Here is a 21,189-nt window from a genome sequence, read left to right on the forward strand (position 1 = left end):
CTTACGTTTCCATTACAAAGTATCATGATGTAATTGTAACAACACATACTTGGCTTTGTAACAACAAACACTAACAGGTATCAGAGAGAGAGGAACCCGGTAATAAAGCTACCCAGGAGTCATGTTCCTGACTATCACTGTATTTAAGATAGCACAAAGCTAAAACAGACTCTGCCAAGTTAAAATGCACATAGTAAACTTGAATCACCAAAATATCTACTTAAATGCTATATTTAGAATATTTACTTAGTGTAGGAAAATAGTAAAGAAGTTATTAATAAAGTATCTCTGAACATTAAAGATTTTTAAAAGGTAAAGGAATTTTCAACTATTAGTAATGTAAACATGTGACTAGATCAAGGAATGCAATCACAAGGCAGAGACTGGCAGAATGCATAACAAATCCAAAATGAAAATATCTCACAAAATTAAAAAAAATAGGGCCAGAATGATGACCCAGTGGCTAACTCCTCGACTGGCATGCACCTGGATCCCTTATGGGCGCCAGTTCATGTCCCAGCTGCTCCACTGCTAATCCAGCTCCCTGCTTATGGTCTGGGAGAGCAATGGAGAATGGCCCAAAGCCTTGGGTCATTACATCAGTGTGGGAGACCCAGAAGTTCCTGGCTCTTGGCTTCAGTTCAGCTCAGCTCCAGCTGTTGCAGCCATATGGCGAGTGAACCCGTGGATGGAAAATCTTTGTCTCCTCTCTGTAAATCTGCCTTCCTAATTAACACTATTTTAAATTTTAGAAAACAAGGATACACAGGGTGGGAGAGGTTAGTTGGGAAGTATCACTGTGGGCTTCTCAGTTTATATTGTGAAGTACATGAAACTTGTTCACCCTGTATAAGTAATCAAGCTGGAAGCTGCCTATGAGACATTTGATTCAAAGTGAAGAGCTATGAAAGGATGGGAAAAGACTTTGTCAAGAGTAACCAAAAGAGCTATAATGACTATATAAAAAGCAAACAGACTTTAAGACAAAAAATTATTGTAAGACAAAAAGCTATTGTAGAAAAAGTGGGTCAAAATCAACAAGAATAAGGATACAAAAAATATTCACCAACAATAGAAATCACTATGTCAAGCAAAAACTTGTAGAACTGAAGGAACAATCTAAGGTTCAACGTTAGTTGGGAGGGGCTGGTGCTATGGTATCACAGGTGCCCGGGCATCTCATACAGGTCTGGGTTTATTCCCAGCTGCCCTACTTCCAGCCCAACTCACTGCTAATGCTGGGAAAAACAGCATTAAAAAAACAAAAAACTCACACCCAAGTTCTTGCCCCCTGCAACCTATCTGGGAGACCTGGAAGAAGCTCCTGGCTTCAGCATGGTCCAGCCAAGCCATTGCAGCCACTCGGGGAGTGAACCAATGAATGAAGGGTCCTTTCTGCCTCTTTCAAATAAATAATTTTAATATTAATATTTAACTGCCTATTTTATGTATCTAACCCCATTAAGGTCACTTACATACTCATCTAGGCAAACAGCCACTTAAGTATGTTAACTATTTAAGAAAACATTTTGAACAATCATACCATTCTAAGGAGTTCAGTGAGCTTTGGAGGTTAGTAATGTGTGCTAAACAAATAATTTCAAGAAGCTAAATTTCAATAAAAGGCTGAGTAAGAAAAGCATGAGTGCCCTGAGGAGGCTTTCTTTTATTTAGCATTGTTTAGTAAATAAAATATACATTAAAGCACGAATCGATCCTTATATGTGAAAATCCAAGTCAGTAGACGCAGTATGTGGCATTTTTAAGAATCATCTTTTGGTCCCAGAACAGCATACATAACATGTGAGGGACCCACAATGCTGTGGCAAGAATGGGGATAAAAAAAATGCAGACTTCTCATGTTCCAGCCGCTGTGCGGGATGTGGAGGGAGGGGGAAGGAAGAGCAGGAGCCCGAACAGAGAACACGGTAAATCCACCTGCAGTTACTGCTCAGTTAACTCCTCTCACAACACCCCTTTCTTTCCCCAAGTCCTTGAGTCTCTATCAAGTACTCATCTGTTTCAAAATTGGCTGACATGGACAGCATACACCAATAACACACTATCATGTGCTGGCAGTCCACACAGGGACATACGGTGGGGATTTCTGTATACCAAGTTCTTGAGAATTGTGTATTTCAACAGTTTAAGAGTAGTTTAGGAAATTAGACTAGAGCAATCTTGATTAGACAAATACTGATTTTTTTCAAGATTTATTTTCATTGGAAAGTCAGATTTGCAGAGTAAAGGAGACAGATCTTTCGTCCACTGGTTCACACCAAGTAGCCGCAATGGCCAGACCTGAGCTGATCCGAAGCCAGGAGCCCGGAGCTTCTTCCAGGTCTCCCACGCAAGTACACAGTCCCAAGGCTTTGGGCCACCCCTGACTGCTTTCCCAGGCCACAAGTAGGAAGGGAGCCAGGAGCAAAGCAGAGCAGCCGGGATAAGACCCAGTGCCCATATGGGATCCTGGGCATGTAAGGCGAGGACCTCTAGGTTACTGCATTAAGCCTGATAAATAGTGATTTTAAATTATACTTTGAGGGGCCAGCGCCATGGCAAAATAGCGCCTGCATCCCATATGGGAGCCAGTTCGAGTCCCAGAGGCTATACTTCCAATCTAGCTCCCTGCTACTGACCTTGAAAGACAGAGGTGACCTGAACACTCTGACTTCTGCATCCACATGGAGGAAGCTCCTAGCTCCAGACCCCCCATCTGCTGTTGTGTCCTTCTGGGGAGTGAACCAGTAGATGGGAGATCATTGTCTCTCCTTCTAAGTAGTTCTGTCTTTCAAATAAAAATAAATCTTAAAAAAAGAAAAACTATTGAAGGAGTTATTGCAGAAAGGAGGAGGGAAGAAAAGAGAATTTTCCATTTACCTGCTTTAGAAACTGAGCTTCAGGTACAAATTCAGGCTTTTTTGCCTTTTTTAAAGCATTTGAAAGCTACTAAATTAAGCAATCTTGCAATTCCCAACTGCCAGGTGAAATTCTATAGACAAGATTAACAAACAATTTTTCTAGTAAACAAGGCACTAAATGGAACTATAGGAAGACAATTTGCTTCTTGATGCAGCTGTGAGCTGGGAGTGAAAGTAGGGCTGCACTTTGTTGATCCACTTAATATTTACACACACACGCAACCAGACCAAAAGTAAAAAAGATTTCTGAAACTGCACTTATTTAAACTATGTACACACACAGTAATATTATCCACCTTTCTATGAATAGCGGGACAACTCCCGGATAACGTTGCTGTGCAAAACATCGATCTCTCCCAGAGCCACTGACACATCACTGTTTACCCAAGGCAGAGGGATGCTTCAACGACACCTGCTTCCTGGTTCCATCTTGGAGTTCCACCACAAATACTTCATGGTGGAAGTGGCTGTTATTTCCTCCCGACTGCCTCAGTGAAATTTTCATCTCCCTTCTCCACTAGCATGGTCTGGTTTCCTTGGTTACTCAGGTTTTGATGTCTGTCATCACCCTGCACTTTCCAGTGGGCGGGGGGAGACTAAGAAAATCACAAAGCATTAAATAACTGTTCATCTGATTAAGACACTCCCAATATTCTCAAGTCACCAGAGGGAGAGAACTTAATTAACAAGGGCAATTGGCCTGCTGTGTCCATCGGCCCCACATCAAGGATCCAAACACAAATGGAAATTATTTCTGAAGCCGCCTGTGTTCCGAGCACGAATAGGCTTTTCTAGTCATTACTCCCTAAACAATGAAAGACAGCTATGTACATGGTATTCACATCCAGTAGGCATTATGAGAAGGCTAGAGATCAAATACACACGAGGACTGCAAAGGCCACATGGGAACATGACACCAAGCACCTGCAGACTCCAGGACCCACAGGAGACCCTGGATCTGATCTCCAGACATGAGGAGAAGAAACTAAACAATCACTGAGGGCCCAGCGCAATAGCCTAGTGCCTAAAGTCATCGCCTTGCACGTGCTGCCACGATCCCATATGGGCACCAGTCCTAATCCTGGCAGCCCTGCTTCCCGTCTAGCTCCCTGCTTGTGGCCTGGGAAAGCAGTTAAGGATGGCCCAAAGCCTTGGGACCCTGCACCCGTGTGGCAGAGCCAGAAGAGCTCCTGGCTCCTGGCTTCGATTTGGCTCAGCTCCAGCCAATGCAGCCGCTTGGGGAGTGAACCATCAGATGGAAGATCTTCCTCTCTGTCTCTCCTCCTCTCTGTATATCCACCTTTGCAATTAAAAAAAAATCTTTAAAAAAAAAAACTATTGAGCTAGAAGGAAACTAGACAGTGCTAGTCCCATCCGTGTCAGCCTTCAGAGGCTCACAGCTGACTGGTTTATCTTGGGCCCAAGGTTCTGTGATGATCTTCAGTCATCACCCCAAGCGAGCGCGTTATTCTTTCATGAGTACATATTCCCATTTCTTAATCACAACCATCATTTGTCCAAAGTTGCTTTAACTCCCTAAAACCTTTTTAGTGACTTCACTCAAAATGGACTCAGTCTACCATAGGCTTCAACAGTGCCATCCACCCTACCACACCTTTCTTAAGAAAATGTTTTAGAAGCACTTATCTTGCTAGTTTCTCTTGGGGACTTCCTTCTCCCTTTTAAAAACTCCAAGTGGCACTATTCTACATGTCTATCCTGCCAAATGTATGTGTGCATGTATGTATGATGAGGACAGCTGGTCCTTAATGTGTGCATGTACATATGAAGAGTACAAACTGTTCCTTTATGTGCACATGTATGTGTGATGAGGGAAGCTGTTCCTTGATGTGCGCATGCATGTATGTATGAGGACAGCTGGTCCTTAATGTATGTGGGCATGTATGTATGAACAGGACAGACTGTTCCTTGTACTACTCGACGGCCAGTCACTCAACATGTATTTCCCAAGTAACTAGTGGGTGCCAGACCCTGGCTCCGGTACTAGGAGCACAAACACAAAGACAAGTCCCTAAGCTTAAGAACTCAGAGGCCAGTGGAAAAGCCAGACCAGTCAGCATACATAATGTGATACTAAAAAGCATTCTTAAGGAGTGCAGGTGCATCAAAAAAAAAAAAAAAGACACACAATCACAGGCAAGCATTTGGCACAACTGTTAAGATGCTGCTTGGAACATCACAGCCCACACAGAGGTGCACGGGTTCAATTCCTGCATCCTCTTCCAATTAACTTCCTGTCCTGCTAATGTACACAGGTCACAGCTCTAGTCCTTGGGCACCCGCTACCAATGAAATCCATTTCACCTTCCTGGCTTCAGGTCTGGGCCTGGCCCAGCTCTTTCTTGCAGGCATTTGGGGTGTGATCCAAGAAATGGGAAATGCTTGACCTCTTCATGACCTTTTTTAAGCAGCTATACCCAAAACCGACCCAATGTACTAAGCACTGGAACGGTGCCTTCCCTGCCCTTCTCCGAGTTTCTACAATAAAGATGTTTCAAGTAGTCATCTTGCAACACACAGCAACAGCCGGTGAGTGCAGTGCCCGAAGGAGCTAAACGGTTCAGGCAATGGCAACTCTCAGATACTAACTGGCCAAAAGCTCCTTCGCCATGAAGGAAAAAACAAACTCATTCTGGAGAAAATCTGCTGGGTAATGCTAATTATAGAATCCAAGTGGGGAAATGAGGCAGAATAGAAAAAAAAAAAAAAAAAAACAGAAGAAAGAAGGCTCACATGGAGAACACCAGACTTCAGAATGTCAACATGTTTAATTTTTTGTGAGACAGTGAGCTCCCATCCACTGGCTCATTCCCCGTATGACCACAAGTCTCTGAGTGGGGCTGAAGTCAGAACCAGAACCTCAATCCAGACGTCCCCACTGCATGGCAGGAACCAACAGCTCTTCTGCCATCACCTGCAGGCTCTCAAGGTCTGCATTAGCTGGAACTGGAATCAGGAGCAAAACCGGGAATGAAAGCCAAGCACGATAGTGTAGGACACAGGCTCATCTTACCTGTGAGTTAACTGCTGGGCCAAACGCCCAGAACAAAGTCCGTGTCTGTACACACATCAACAGAAAGGAGTGCTCTGCAGCTGTGAGGCCTGAGAGCTATCCTTGCTGTGTCTCCCTCCTAGGAGCTGGGAAACAATCCCACTAACAGATGACCAACAACCAGTAAAATCCCTACAAAATTGTTGTACAAATATATATGATAAGGATAGAAGCATACCTAATAAATTCTACAAGACATCAGAAAGTATTTCATTGCAACACAATTTCACTGGTCAAATAGCACCCAGAAACTCCACCATGTCCCTACAGGCTAAGAAAAAGAACAGCTGTCAAATGTCACTCCAGCACATGAAAAAGTGGGAAGAGAGACTGAGAATGGAGAAAAACTTAAAATCCCCCAAAAGCTGCTGGTGGGTGATGAAAGCATCTCCGTGGTCTGCTCTTTCCTTCTGAGTTCGTAATCGCTTTCTCACAGGTGTTACTTTGCTTCAGAGAGCTGGCTAAAAATCAAAGGCATGAAAGTCATTACTGTGAACAGAACTAACAATCTGAGTACTAATGCCCCCAGCTGCTCACTTCCCCCAGCTAACACATCCTCAGATCCACACAGCAGCCAGCAGGCACAGAACACTAGGAAGGACTTTCAATTTAAAGATTTATTTTTCTTGGAAAGGCAGATTTACAGAGAAGGAGATACAGAGACAAAGATCTTCCACTGCTTCACTCCCCAAGTGGCCACAATGGCCAGAGCAGAGCTGATCCGAAGCCATGACATTCTTCTGGGTCTCCCACATGGCTGCAACATCCCAAGGCTTTGAGCCATCCCCCACTGCTTTCCCAGGCCCCAAGCAGGTAGTCGGATCGAAGTGGAGCAGCCAGGACACTCACAGGCACCTATATGGGGTCCCGGTGCTTGCAAGGCAAGGATTTAGCCACTGAGCTATCACGCTGAGCCACAGGGTTTTCTGTTTTTCTGAATCAGAAAGATGTATAGGGTACTACCAGATCACCAGAGCATTTCCAAGCAGTGCTGTCAACCATTATCATAATGCCAGCTGCTGATGCGGGCTCTGGTGAGGGTTTACTTCAGTAAAGTTACTCACTGGATGCTTCTCCTCCCCCTTCACAGGTATTCCAGCAGTATTTATCTTCTGGGTTACAAAATGTAACTTACTCTTGTTAGAAATACCTTAGGGGAAAAGGTCAAGACTCATCACTGTGAACTCACTGCCAGAGGCACATAGTAAGAAATGAACATTTGAAATCTTCAGAGGTCCCTCTGGTGAGTGGTCCCATTTTTAAGCGGCACACGTGTTCAAAGGCACACTTCTAAACATCACCTTCGAAACAATCTCACGGGTCTGCCAGGGCAGTATCATCATCTACCGACATCCTCTCCCTCTCCGGGAGCCCACCCTACCCATTCCTCCCACTCACTCCACCTGTCAATCAGATGAACGACACTCTTGCCATTTTAGACAGCATGGAGATTTCATCTTTGCTCCAGTGACTTTAAGCTGTTTCCCCCAAGAATGTCCCTCTTTTCTGTTCTCACATCTATCATTTAAGATTTTTTTATATATCGTTCCTGTTACCATGTACTCAATTCCACCAGGATGCCAATTACCAACAAGATATGTGATTTCAGTTAGCCTATGGTTCTAAGAGGACTCAAAACTGCTACCCAGCAACTGCATAGTCTAGCAAAGCACACAAAAAAGTATCAACTGCAACAGCTTGTATCATTCTTTTTAATGCCACTGCAGCACTTTTTCCAATGTATACAAGTTCAGTAGATTTTTAAAGTTTTCTTTTCAAGCCGCAGAAACTAGATTTTACTGTTACACAGCATCCTTTCTCGCTTCTTAGAAAAGGGTTCTCTACCGAAGCCTCCACAAGCCCATTCCACAGCACCACCCCCAGAGGCACCTGGCTATACTGACACTATTCTCCTTACAACATCATTGCCCTGTGCCTGGCGCAGTGGCCTAGCAGCTAAAGTCCTTGCCTTACACACCAGGATCCCATAGGGGTGCTGGTTCTAATTCCAACAGCCCTGCTTCCTGTCCAGCTCCCTGCTTGTGCCCTGGGAAAGCAGTCGAGGATGGCCCAAATCCTTGGGACTCTGCACCAGCATGGGAGAGCCAGAAGAGGCTCTGGGCTCCTGACTCCTGGCTTTAGACCAGCACAGCTCCGACCACTGCGGTCACTTGGGGAGTGAATCAACAGACAGAAGATCATCCTCTTTCTCTCCTTCTCTCTGTATATCTGACTTTCCAATAAAAATAAATCTTTTAAAAAAAATATTCAACCTGGTTGAAGGCCCTGGGCTTTGGGGATAAGATGAAGCTCAGAGAGGGACTTAACCGAGGCCTGCACGTCACAGTTTGAACAACAAGCTCCTGAAGCACAAACCAGGGCTTTGGTGAGCTTGGCTCTTCACTGAGCCAAATCTTAGTTTAAAAAAGCTAAAACCTCTTACTAAAATGCATGTCAAAGTCATGACTGCCCATGGGGGATAAAGAGAAGGGAAAACAGTGAACTGGCATAAGACGGGATGCCAGCCAGAGAAGGACAACCTAAGAATCTTCTGAGTTGAGAAGCCACTGTTCCTAGGTCATTTTCTAACGCTTCAAAATTCACTCAATTATCTCCATTTTTACAAAGCCCTGAAGGATACACAAGTCATTGTTTTCATGTAACAGTTCTATGTACACAGATAAAAGACACACCAAACAGCCATGTACACACTCCAAAACTTACCAACTCCACAAGTAAATAAGCTCTGACCTAAATACTTGCTCATATGAATACTGTTCATAACAGTCAGGGAAAACTTCAAAGTTCACAGAAAAGAGTGTTAGGAAAAGTCCTCAGACCAATGATACTTACTAGGTTTTGCCTAAGCAAAAAGAAATTCAATTCACAGATCGAGCAGCTCTCACAACCCAAGCAGGAACTGGAAACTCCAACCTACATGGGAATCAGACAATATTTAAAGGGTAGCAGAAGTGACTCATAGATCATTAAATTGGCTACAGCTTAGTCAGGGAGCCAGCCAAATGGCCACAGCTTAACTAGTTAATTGTTTGCAGCCTAATCAACTGACTGGCTACTACTGGGCCTTGTACAAGCAGCCAGCAAGACTCAGTTACTGAGTGTACAGTGATTTGGTCTGATGGGCTCAATCCAAATCCATGGCCTCCTCCAAAATTTGAAAAAAATCACTTAGAGGGAAAGCAGAGGTCAAAGTGACCAGAGGGTGGGCACTGCCATGCGACAGGCTAAGCCTCTGTGACCTCCAGTTCAAGTCGCCTCTCCTACCCCCGCCAGCTTTTCCCTCTCCTGTATCTCTCTCATCCCCTTTCAAATAATCTTTTCTAAAAAAATGAACAGGGACTGGGGAAGAGAGCAGTAAACTTAATCAGTGAATAGTAAAGGAAAAAAAAAAATGTTTAACCAAAGAAGTTGAGGAATACTTGCAAAAACTGTCAAAATTGGCTCAGAGCAAACTGAAACAGAGGTATCAGCTGGTGGTAAGTGGAGAAAATGTGAAGGAAAAAAAGGCCGCAATGCAAGACAGGTGTGCTCCAGGTCTCTGTGCACCTATGGCTAATCAGCATTTTAATGTCACCATCTGCAGCTCTCACTGCCCTCCCATCAGCACCTGCTCACAGTGACTGCCGCGTCCCGAGATGGCCCGAGCACCTTCAGCACAGCTGCTTACAGCCCCGGCACAGGCCCCGGGACTGAATTACAATCCTCCCCTCCTGTGGCGAAAGGCAGTAAGCTTCATTAGGGAGCGACACGAGACACAGCATCCACATAACTCTTAATGGTCCCTCTTTTCAGACAAGGGCCAAACTCCAGCCCTTGACAGTAAAGACTTGGTTTGCCATTTCACATGAAAAAAAAATGGATTCATCATAATTCCATCCCTTTTAATAGCCCACCTTGTGTGAGGACAGCCGATATATACACTAAGTCACCAACCAATCAGCTAAAACGCCTTCTTTTCTGAATGTTTTATCTGACCTTCATAAACTAATTCCATGTATCCTTCCACCTTCTCTAGCTTTGCAGCCTTTAAAAGCCCCTCGTTTAAACTCATCCTCCTTTTCAGTTCCTCCTCCCTGGAACACAGTATATAAAACTCATCTCTTCTCCATCTTGTGGACTGGTTGAGCTGTTTTTAAATATGAGATTTTTTTTCTTCATCTCCAAAACCACACTCAACATGCACAACATTAATATGAAGGAAGAAAGCAGCTCTCAATGACCCTCTTGCAAGCGGCTCTTAAACTAGTTGGCAACTACTGCACAAACTGCATTTGGCGATTTGAAGCGCGAAGATTTCATAGATGAAACGTAACAGTGCCATCTGCAAGGAAGATGAGCCGTGCACTGGGACCTCCTGCTGCCGCACAACGCACTGGGTGGGTGCTTGGCTGACTCTCCTGCTCCCTGGCCATTCGTTACCTGAATGACAGCATGGCTCCATGTCAGCAACCAGTCCTTCCTTCCCATCCCCATTACTTGAGCTGGTGTTGAGAGATCAGAAAAGGCAGGTGCCCTTTCCGGAGGCCGAGCGAGTCCAGAGCTGCTCTCCCCCACGACAGGATAGAATCCTTATGCAGCTCTTTCTGAGTGTGACCTTTAGGAAGCTCGTCCCACATTAGAGAGTACAATTTTTTAATTAAAACAAAGGGCAGCCAAGACGCCGATGGAAAGGAGGAAGCTTTTACCTTGCTTTGGGGAATGGTGGATTTTCTCAAAGCTTCTGCTATAGACAAAATGCAAATCCCAAGGCCAGCATTATGTATTTAGTGGGCCTTCCATGCCAAGCGCTTGAAGCTGCTCCACAGGACACATAAGCCTGACTATCCATCCACATTTTGGCAAAATGCCCGTGCCATGAGCAATACTAACACTACACGTGCCTTACCTTTTGAATAAATATGAGATTTCTCTCCGCTTCATTGAAAACATAAATCCACATTTAATTCTACCTTCTCTCGGTCCATACCAATGCTCTCAAAATACATTTCACGGGAGAAGTACAAATTAAATTCCAATATTGCTCTACTCTAACAAGAAGCCTATGAATTGGCCTAAATTCTCAGGCTGATTAGACCTGAAAACGCTAAATCCTATCAGGATACACATTCTAGCTTTGGAGGAACAAAAATGTGGTGTCTTTCTGCTATGTTATTAGGCACAAAAAGGCAGCTCATCTGCCTCAAAAAGTGCCCCAATAGGGAATTTCTACAGGGGAAAAAATCACCAGGTTGAAATGACATACAATTCAAAGTCCTTCCCTGTGTACACATTTCAAATGTTTTATGGCCTCAAAATAGACTCATCTTTTAGTTCCACTTTTCATAAACTTGGTGAAGTATCCTCATACATACCTAAGAGAGGATGACCAGGCCACATTACAAGTGCATGTCTGACTGAATAAGAAACCGTGAGGATTCGGTACCGTGTCTTTGATCCTTTCCAACAGACATGCTCCCATGGTGGTTTCTCACTCACATTTGCCTAATAACAAAGGTATGCAGCATCATCTTCTACTTGTCAGCTATCGATATGCTCTCTTTGCTGCAATATCCATCTCAATCTTTTTTTTTTAATGAATTATTTACCCTTTGAAAAACAGAAGATATTTGAGAGGAGAGAAGAGCATTCACATTCCCTTGACTCCCTGGGTGACCACAATGGTCAGGGTATCAGTGGTCAGAAGCAAAGCACGGAGCCAGGCACTCAGGGCTGCCATGTGGGTGGTAAGGGACCAACTCCCTGCCCATCACCTCTGGCTCCCAGGTCCACGGTAGCCAGTGTGGGGATAGACAGCCAGAGTACTCGGGGGGAGACAGGCATCCCAACCACCAGGCCAAACACTGCCCCCAAGATTATTTTACTGGACAAAAATACTTTTATACTTTTTCATATGGATATGGAATTTGAATATTTTTGAATTTTTTTCTATCTTTGTTTTCTTTGTTGTATCTGCATTAGAATTATTCTCCCTGGTTTAACAACTGCCGTTTCACTTTTTTTTTTTAAGATTTATTTATTTTTATTGGAAAGGCAGATATACAGAGAGCAGGAGAGAGAAGAAGATAGATCTTCCGTCCATTGATTCACTCCCCAAGTGACCGCAATGGCTGGTGTTGCACCCATCTGAAGTCAGGAGCCCAGAGCTTCTTCCACATCTCCCACGCGGGTGCAGGGTCCCAAGGCTTTGGGCCGTCCTTGACTGCTTTCCCAGGCCACAAGCAGGGAGCTGGATGGGAAGTGGGGCTGCCGGGATTAGAACCAGTGCCCATATGGGATTCTAGCACGTTCAAGGCGAGGACTTTAGCTGCTAGGCCACTGCGCCACGCCCAGGGCTTCACTTTCTTCTAAGTTCTCAATCTGGGACAGAAGTTTGGAATCTTCAGGATGGCCCACTTGGTCCAGCTGCATCTTTTGCAGCCACACCTAAGAAACATTTGCCTAAGCCAAGCACACAAACACTGTCTTCTTAAAGAATATAGTCCTTCCTTCCATTGGTAAACAAGTTAGTTCCAGCAGCGCATGACAACGGCAGCTTTAAGCCCACCTTACAGCATCTAGATCACCTCGAGGTTGGCACTCACTGTCCTCTGTCCCAAGTGCTAGCTACAGTTTCCCAGTATATCATCAACCATTCAGTTAACAAGGGTCTGCATTTTAAGTTATTTAGACTCTGGGTCCAGGTAGAACCCTCTGGAAAATGCTAGATCTTGCTCCCTTTTTTGCAGGCAATCAGACTGGTCACATCCAGCGACCAGTTCTGCAGGCACTAGCTCCAGAGTCCCTACATTCTTGCTACTTCAGGTCTCCCCAAGATGTACGGCTCACACCAGCCTGGGACTTGGGTAGTTCATGCAGGGAGGACCTCCTCCTCCCACCTCCCTCCTCTCCAAGGCTTTCCCCAGGCCCATCCCTAACACAGGGTGGTCCCAGGGGCTCCAACTGCCCTTTCTGCCTCTCAGAAGAACCATCAGGTGGGGAACAAAGCCAAGAGAGAAAGAAAAGTCCCAAACCCCAGCCCTCTCCATGGCCTCTGGACTGCAGGGGCCCCTTTTCTGTGCTGCTCTCAGCAGAAGGATCTCTGCAGGTGTGGAACTGGCCAGCAGTGCCAGCCACCCTCACTCTCCCAGGGAGCGCCTGCCATGATTCAACAGATTCCCCACACCTTCCACTTACACTGCCCCGCTCTCTGACCAGAAAGGTGGGGTTTCCCCTGGATTTCCACACCTCTGCACCCCCACGGCTCTATTGAGAGATTCCCCACAACCCATCGCCCCTCCAGGCTGTTCTCTCCCTTCCCAACTGGCCAGCTTTTTGTCACTTTTCTGGATTCTCCAGAAAGTGGACCATGAGTTTTAGCTGTAATCAGAAGAACAGACGGCAGTGGGCTCCCTTCCTCTGGGCTGCACCCTCAGCCTCACTGAAGCAGCCACTCTCTGGTGCCTCTTCCCAGTGTAAGGGCTTATACACACCCAGGGTGAGGCTCCAGCCTGTTTCCCATTGCTCTTATAAAACCATGACACTCCATACACAATCCTTTATTCGGCTCTTAGTTGTCACTACTCTATTTATGCCCTTAAGAAAAATGGAAGGGAAGAAAACAGAAACTACCTGATATCTGTGAGGCAGTTTTATTCTAGTCACTCCTCTGCACATCTCTGTCACTAGCCATCCCATCAGTCATGCGGGCTAAGAAGCTGGGAGGACTTGGCTATTCAGTGTAAGCAAATGTTCGTCAGATATGCCAACTGCCACTGAGAGGACCCAATGCACACATCTCCAGGCTGTTGTTGAAGAAAGCAAGCTTGTAAAACTCCAGCAGGTGCCTCTTTAGCAGCAGCATTATGGCTTAGTAGTGAGACAGCCATCTATGTCCAGCCAAGTACCCAAAGTGTAGAACGGGTTTAGACTGCCCACCCCACCTGACTCCACTCCCTCCCCTAATGCTTTCAACTGAAAAAGGAGAAGAGTTCAGCCTGCTACAAGAAAAACATATGAATGTTTCCAGAATATCAGAAGCAATTCTTGGCTGAAACAAGAGGTCCATTATTCAATCACAAACAAGTACTGAGAAGCCTACATTGGAGTGGTTAAAGTGCAGGGAATAACACAGGGAACGAAACAGACCGCCTGTGCTCAAGGAGCCCCACTGCCTACCCTCGGAGCCCACATTCACTGCGAGAGACACAGACAAATAAATAAATACACAGTGTTGCATGGCACAACTACAATGCAATAGTTTCTAGTGGTAATGCACACTATCAGAACAAGGTAGGCAGGTGGATCAAGAATGGCAGTCCTATGTCCGGCACGATAGCCTAGTGGCTAAAGTCCTCCCTTGCACGTGCTGCCAGGATCCCATATGGGCACCAGTTCTAATCCCGGCAGCCCCACTTCCCATCCAGCTCCCTGTTTGTGGCCTGGGAAAGTAGTCAAGGACAGCCCAAAGCCTTGGGACCCTGCACTTGAATGTGGGAGATCCAGGAGAAGCTCCTGGCTCCTGGCTTAGGATCAGCTCAGCTCTGGCCATTGTGGCCACTTACAGAGTGAATCAATGGACAGAAGTTCTTCCTCTCCTGCTCTCTGCATATATGTTACTTTTGTAACATATACAGTCAATTCCTGTATTTTAAAAAAATGTACCTATTTAATTTGCTCTTTTAAAATAAATGTGTACTTACAGATAAGTCAATTTGCAGGACAAGAGGTACTGGTGACTGTGGTACCAAACAAGTCACTATACATTAAACTATGAAGATAAATATTGTTTCAGAAATCAGTATATCATAAGGGGCTCATAACCCCAAAGGAAAGAACAATTCTCAAAGCTTGCCATTTGTGAGACAAAATCTATACAGTACACATAAGCCGACTCTGACTCTCAACCTTCCTTGTTCAGTAATAAACAAAACTACATTTTATTTGAAAGGCAGAGAGAAGAGATCAAAAAAGTTCTCCGTCCCTCTGCTTTAACCTCCAAATGTCCTCCAGAGCCAGGGCTGGGCCAGGCCAGAGCCAGGACCTGAAACTCAAGCTGGGTCTCCTTTGCAAGCGACAGGAACCCAAACGCGTGAAGCATCCCCGGCTGCCTCCAGGGTGCACAGTGGCAGGAAGTTAGACTCTGGAGCAGAGCTGGAACCTGGACCCAGGCGCTCTGATATGGGATGCAGGGGTCCCCATACCAGCTGACCTGGTGAGCCAAATGACCACCCCCAAGAATAAAATGCAAACTATCACAGGAGGCACACATAAACACGCGGCGACCGGGCAGAGAGAAGGCCTCCTACACCCATCAGATAACAAGCTCCACCGTCAAAAATGAATTGTCTCCTTTTCTTCCGTATCTTCATTCTTCTTTCCTCTACTGGTAAGAATGTATTATTTTAAGAAATCGAGAACAAGGGGCTGGGTGCTGTGATACAGCAGGCTTGGCTGCTACTTCATATCGGTAGCCCCATCACAGTGCCGGTTGGTGTACAATCCAACTGCCTGCAAATGCGCCTGGAAGAGAAGTACTTGGGTTCCTGCCAGTCACATGGGAACTCCGGGATTTACCCTGACCCGGTCCTGGCTGCTACAAGCATTTAGGGACTGAACCAGTGGATGAAAGTTCTACCCCTCCCTCTGTCACTCAGCCTTCCAAACAAAAATGAAGAAATATTTAAAGAAAAAAAAAAAGGAGGAGGAGTAACACAAAAGAGAATGAGGAATACACATGGCTTCTCAGATTTTTCCAGTTTTAAATAACATCAAAAACAGTCAAATATAGTAGCAAAGAATTATAACCACCGTCAAAATTTGCTGCTGCCTTAACATAACCAGCTAAGGTTTGCACATGCTCAGCTTTGTGAGCATTCCACGGCTGTTCAATTGATGACAAAGTATGAAATGAATGTCGCTCCCATTTGGAAAAATGCTGGCCTGTGTGCCCCACCTGCTGTTCACTGCCGAAATGGCTTTGGCTGCTGGCGGCATTTCAGCTGTCAGCGAAACATCTAAGATGGCCCGCAAATCTTCCATTCAAACTAGAAAAGGCTCTTGGGATTGAAACATCTGGCTCAGCCTTCACGTGGCAGATGGTTCAACTGTCCCTTGCTGAATCAGGCTAGGAAGCACTCTTTGGCGCGCACTTGTTGGGTGTTTGTTTGGAGCAAGGCCGCACATTCTGTGGCTCTCCTCACAAGGACCCCGGATTGCTATCGGCTGTGTTTAAACAGAGGAACTGGCCTGCAGGGCCCCTGCTCTGACCACAGCCCTCATGCAGGCGCTGTTCACTAGAGTGTTCACTTCTTGGAAAAACGAACAAATAAACAAAGCAAGAATACTTCACTTTTAGTGTTTGTAAAAAGAAATTAAGACTCAACATTTCACAGTCGTTTTTAAGCAGCTGACATTTCCAGAAGGTCTATTTATTAAGAGCATTTGAATCTAACAATTAAAGATATTTCATTGATTACGAACTATAAGAATGCCATCTGGAAACTGAATAGTCTCCTCCATGTTTTTCACATTTAAATGTTTACTGAGAAAGAAAGAGAGACACTAAATTAAAATCAATACTTATTTGCTAAAGATATCCCACACATTTAGAGAGGAAAAAAAAACCTGAGGAGAGACTACAAATAGGACATAAAGGTTTCCTAGCCTTTAAAAACATATATGCTTTTTATTTGAAGGGCAGAGTTACAGAGAGAGAGTTCTTACACCTGCTGCTACATTTTCCAAATAGCCACAATGGCCAGAGCTGGGTCCATTTGAAGCCTGGAGACAGAAGCTTCTCCCATGTGAGTACAAGGGTCCACACACTTGGTCTATCTTTCACTGCTTTCCCAAGCCATTAACAGGGAGCTGGATAGGAAGTAGAGCAGCCAGTGCCCATACAGGATGCCGGCACCACACCCACAGTGCCAAAGAGCCCTTCCCAGTCTTTTTAAAATCACATAGCACAGCAGTTTAAGGGTCCTGATGTTTAAGGAACAAGGACTTCAGGAATAGGTATACTGATTTTATAGCTTTGCTGTGGTACAGACACATCTGTCTACTCCAGGACACGGGGCAGGAGACTTCAACTTCTGTTACTTGGTGGAAATTTTAAATTCCCACCTCCACATTTTATTATACGTTACTATTTCTTAAGGGTAATAAGATATATACAGATTGAATAAACTAAAAAGCCTGACATCAGCAGAGCTAAACAATTCAATACAGCTCAGCCACCTGCTACACTAGACAGTGTGTGTGTGTGTGTGTGTGTGTGTGTGTGTGTGTGATAGCAAGGCATTAATGGAATCCATTATTTAATTGGTTCCAAGAGAGAAAATATTTGCCAGTACTCATTCGGATCAGCCATCAACAAAAAAACTAAGACCCATCCAGAGGTTAGAAGCCTCAAATTCAAGTGACAATCACACCATACTACTTAAATATCTCTTCCCAACTACATTGGGCATTTATTCCATACCTTCCCCATTGAAAAACAGCTGCATAATACTCCTCTGTAAGGGAATACCATAATTTTGTTTCATTATTTCTTCCTACATAAAACACAGAAATCTACAAGTTTTCCTTATGTTAAACAACACTGACCTATTCAGACATATGAAACAAACAGCTAGGCCACAGGCTAAATTCTGAGGTCAAATTACCAAGCAGTTAAGTGCTCCAGTCCCACATCAGAGAGTCTGAGTACAGTTCCTGAATCTCGTGCCCAACTTCAGCTTCCCACCAGTGCAGTCACGGGAGGCAGCAAATGGCAGCTCAGAGAGTTGGAACCCTGTCTTCCACACGGAAAACCTGGATGCAGCTCCTAGCACAGCGGACATTCAGGGAGTTAATCAGCAGATTCACGGAGTTCCCTTCTGTGTGCCTGTCTCCATCTCTGGCACTATGACTCTCCCTCATTTTAACAAAAAGATAGACTGCTCTACTTCTGGGTGTGTTATCAACTCTCAGCAGGAGAGAATTCAGTGAATACGAATATGATTACTACTTTTGATACTATATGAGAGTTTTTTTTTAATAGTCTCCGTCAGGAAATTGCTGAGCCAAGGAAATTAACATACATCTTAAATATTCTTAAGGAACCAAATTTATGTTTCCACCATCTGCTTCAAGCAAGTAAAGAGCCTACAACTTTGTATTTGACAAAATAAACATAATATATGATATTAGTCTCAGCATTGACACACAGAACGACCTGCCCAGCGTTGGTCCTGAGCTCCCTGGACAGGCGGAAGGGACACCATGAAGTAGGAAGAGAGGCAGACATCTGGCTAGCAGGTAAGCCACCTGTGAGAAAGCCCACATCTGGCTCCCTGACCTGGCCGACCGCACCACGGCAGGCACCTGGGGAGCGGACCAGCAGATGGGAGCTGTCACCACCTCTCTGCCTCTCAAATACTTTTTTTCTATTTTTAATGTATTTATATAAAATAAACAAATTTCACATATTTCACAATATAGGAGTATTTATTTAGGAGTCAAATAAATACTTTTTTTAAAATGTTTTTTTAAGCCAGTATACTTTAATTCTTCTCAAGTTAAAAGAAAGAAAAATTTCCCAAGTCCTATCATCTTATATATAGAACAAATAGTACGCAGTAATAAATTCTCATTGAAATTTAGCAAATTATTTCAGAAACACTTCCAAAAAAGAAATACTAAAATCTCTATCTACTCAATATTTCTAAGATCATTTTAAACATAGCAGATAATAGATAATAAAGAAAAGATTCTGATGTTATGATTACCCTCAAACACATATGGCAAAGGTGAAAGTGGCAAGGACTCCAAAGTGTAGATAAAATGAGAATTAAGTTTTCAGGACTTATCAAACCAGTGAGCTCACACCTCTGGGCTGCTCAGTGCTCAGCAAGATGGAGCAGGACCCCACAGAGTAACAATCCACAAAAACATGTCTTCATTGTACCTGTTTGGGATTTAGCTTTGTACTTAAGCAAACATACAAAAAAAGAAACTTGAAGTCTGTCATCATAAAAATAAAACGAAAAAACGGCTCCTCCTCACCCACAGAAATAAATAGTAAGAAAAGATTGAATAATATAAGACCTCTAGAAAACACTATAATTTTAGTTTTACTGTCACAGTTTTCAAAAGTGGTTGTTTGCATTAAACCAGAAAGCTTAATAAACAGAACAAAAAATACAGCAAGAATTCCATGTAACTTAAGGCTCTTCTATAAATTTGCTCTTGCAAGAACAACTGTTTTTTAGCTACTGTGCTGTCAACCATCAAAAGAAAGTATTTCAAATAATTTAACAAGGGTAAATGAAACCCAAAGGCTTCCCCTACCAACACGCCCGAGACGGCACTGCCTAAACACACACGCTGCCTCTAGCTTTCCCTACTTACCCCTGAAATTACCTTTAAAACACTCGCACTCATTAAACAACCAGTCACAGTGCCGTCTCACATGCAGGCCTTCCAAGAAGTTTACAATTAATGAAGACTACACCAAAGTAAATAACTATGATAAAACACAAAACAATGCATACTGCACCCACAGAACACTGCTGAGGAAAACCACGAGTTTCACAGAGAAAGCTGGTGCATGTGAAGACAAGTAAGGCTTTGAAATAGAAGTGTAGGGTAGGAGGGGGGAAGCATAGCAGAGTTTGGCTGCAAACTGGGCAGAAAAGGGATTTATTATGAGAATGTCAAGTAGATCCAAAGACTGACAAAGAGTCCAGAATCCCAGAATGGATTAAAAAGACAAGCAGGAAGCAGGTGTCTGAGAACTGAGCCAAAGGAGCCACAGTAATTTAAGAAATTCAGACTAGCTGAGATGCCAAGGTAACCCTCACAGTGGGTAGTGGCAAGCCAATAGCTTGACCTACCACACAACCGCCTCCCAGGGTCTGCATCAACAAGAGACAGAGCCAGAGGTCAAACCAAGGCCCTTCAAAATAGGATCCAGGCCAATGGCCATTCCCTGACACGTATGCCTACATCCTTTGAGCATCCTATGACTTGGATCCAGTTTGTCCCTGCGAAGTTCCCTTCTTGTGCAGAAGGCATGGTGACGCTGAGGTGGCGGAGGTTTCAAGGGGTGGCCCCTGGAGAGCAGTAGTTGGGCCACAGGGTACCACCCTGAGAGAGGTTAGAGTAGGTCTCATGGCACTAGGTGAGTTCCAGCAAAAAAATAAAAATAAATACTGCCAAAAGGGAGCTAGACACCTGCCTAAATCCCTCTTCTGCCCATGCTGCCATCAGCACCAAGGCCCTCACCACAGCCACACACGGACAGCACCATGCTACCACAGCGGGGAGCTTCCGAAGCCTCCTTTCTGTACAAAGTCCCCAGCCTCCAGTATTCTGTTTTAGCAACAAAAACTAAGACACAGCTTTAAATGAATCCATATATATCCTGTAGTTTTCACATAAATACAGTATTATCTTCTCTCAGTGACAAGTCTATGGGATCTCCCAGCTATACAATGAAAGAAACATATACAAGGAAAGAACATCAAAATACTGTGATTATTTCTGCATGATAATATTAAAGTCTTTTTTATTTTTCTTGAGATGTTCTGTTATTTATCAGCAGAATCTGCAGAACTTTTAACCTTAGATTGTAACCTCTACACACAGATGTAAAACGGGAGGAAGGACAATGTTAATTTTGACAGCAAGGACAGGCAGACTGACACAGATCATCTTAAGATGAGTCTGGAATTTAATAAACCACAGAATGGAGATCACCATGCTGTGCATATTAATCACAAATAAGCTGTCAGCACCCAGGATACAAAAAAATAATTAATAAACTGCATATCAGATGCCAAATCTTCAGAGAAATGATAAAACTGGTCTGATGAAATGACAAACCAGCACATCTCGCTGAAGAACTACATCATTAGTTTCTGCCTCCTTGATAAAAGCTCACTCTATGTGATCACTCCCAGAGGTCTCGCCTATGAAATATGAAACTCTTCCAGCCACTCTGATGTAGCATGCAGACATCCCAAACAGCGACTGTTACACCAGATACCTGTCCCATTTGCTTGACATTTCATAGAAAACACCTTCACGACCATCTAACTTCTGGCGGGGGAGAAGGCAGCTAACACATCATTTTGAGTATGGTTCAGATCAAATGTCCTAGAAAACCTTTCTGGAGATCCCTGTCCAGTGCTTTGGAAATAACCACTATTTGTC

General features: G+C 44.2%; 1 protein-coding gene and 1 non-coding gene across 2 annotated transcripts in view; both read right to left on the minus strand.

The window, feature by feature from the left end:
* AVEN (apoptosis and caspase activation inhibitor) overlaps positions 1–21,189 on the minus strand; it is a 160,694-nt gene that overhangs the window by 129,918 nt on the left and 9,587 nt on the right. The gene's annotated exons all lie outside the window — the stretch shown is intronic.
* Positions 16,141–16,268, minus strand: LOC118759370 (small nucleolar RNA SNORA11). The gene has a single exon (XR_004996162.1). It is a non-coding gene; the product is annotated as a small nucleolar RNA SNORA11 (small nucleolar RNA).

The sequence above is a fragment of the Ochotona princeps genome, chromosome 6, assembly GCF_030435755.1.
Source record: "Ochotona princeps isolate mOchPri1 chromosome 6, mOchPri1.hap1, whole genome shotgun sequence".
NCBI lineage: Eukaryota > Metazoa > Chordata > Mammalia > Lagomorpha > Ochotonidae > Ochotona > Ochotona princeps.